This window comes from Otolemur garnettii, unplaced genomic scaffold (assembly GCF_000181295.1).
Source record: "Otolemur garnettii isolate 467f Iridium unplaced genomic scaffold, OtoGar3 scaffold00189, whole genome shotgun sequence".
Taxonomy (NCBI): Eukaryota; Metazoa; Chordata; class Mammalia; order Primates; family Galagidae; genus Otolemur; species Otolemur garnettii.
Window position 1 is genome coordinate 1,632,542 of NW_003852584.1, and position 1,125 is coordinate 1,633,666.

Here is a 1,125-nt window from a genome sequence, read left to right on the forward strand (position 1 = left end):
CTGGCCATTTTTTGGTTGCAGCCGTCATTGTTGTTTGGCGGGCCCGGGCTGGGGATTCGAACCCGCCACCTTAGGTGTATGTGGCTGGCGCCTTAGCAGCTTGAGCCACAGGCGCTGAGCCAGCTTTGGCTTCCTTGAGGGATAGTTTGCTCCCTGGCTGATTTCATCTTATTGTGTATTTTTCCTTATTTGTGTCTGAATCTTTTTTTCTGATCTCATCAGTCTCAGCTTTACTTCCTCCTGCGCTGATCTCTTCTCTTGAACGGATGTCTTCATCTTGGCAGATATGATGTTATTTAATAATTGCTTTGGTTTTCACAACTAAATGTAAAATGTCACATGCATTCTTTCTGACTTACATAACTCCCAAGAGGCTTCATGCCACGTGGTAATTTTTGGGAATCACCTTTTAGGTCCCCTTAGAATCACTACACTGTAAACCAGTTGTCAGCAAGGAGCAATGTTCATAACCAGCTTTTTCCTACCTCACGTCAACCATCTGGCCTGCGATATTTTGGGTTATTTTTCTGTCTCTGTTTTTTTTTGTTTCTTTGTTTTTTGAGGGGGACAGAGTCTCACTCTGTCACCCAGGCTAGAGTGCCATGACATCAGGCTAGCTCACAGCAACCTCAAATTCATGGGTTCAAGAGACCCTCTTGCCTCAGCCCTCAAGTAGCTGGGACTACAGGCATGTGCTACAAGGCCCAGCTAGTTTTTCTATTTTTAGTAGAGAAGGAGTCTCACTCTTGCTCAGGTTCGTCTCAAACTTCTGAATTCAAGCAATCCACCTGCCTCAGCCTCCCAGAGTGCTAGAATTACAGGTGTGAGCTAGCATGCTCAGCTTATTTTGGATTATTTCTCATTAGCATACTTCTGTTTTTAGAGAACATTTATGTAGTAATAAAAAATGGTGGTTTGGTGCCTGTGGCTCAAGTGGCTAAGGTGCCAGCCACATACACCTAAGGTGGCGGGTTCAAATCCAGCCCAGGCCCACCAAAATGACAATGACAGCTGCAACCAAAAAATAGCCAGGCATTGTGGCAGGTGCCTGTGGTCTCAGCTGCTTGGGAGGCAGAGGCAGGAGACTCACTTGAGCCCAGGAGTTGGAGATTGCTGTGAGCTGTG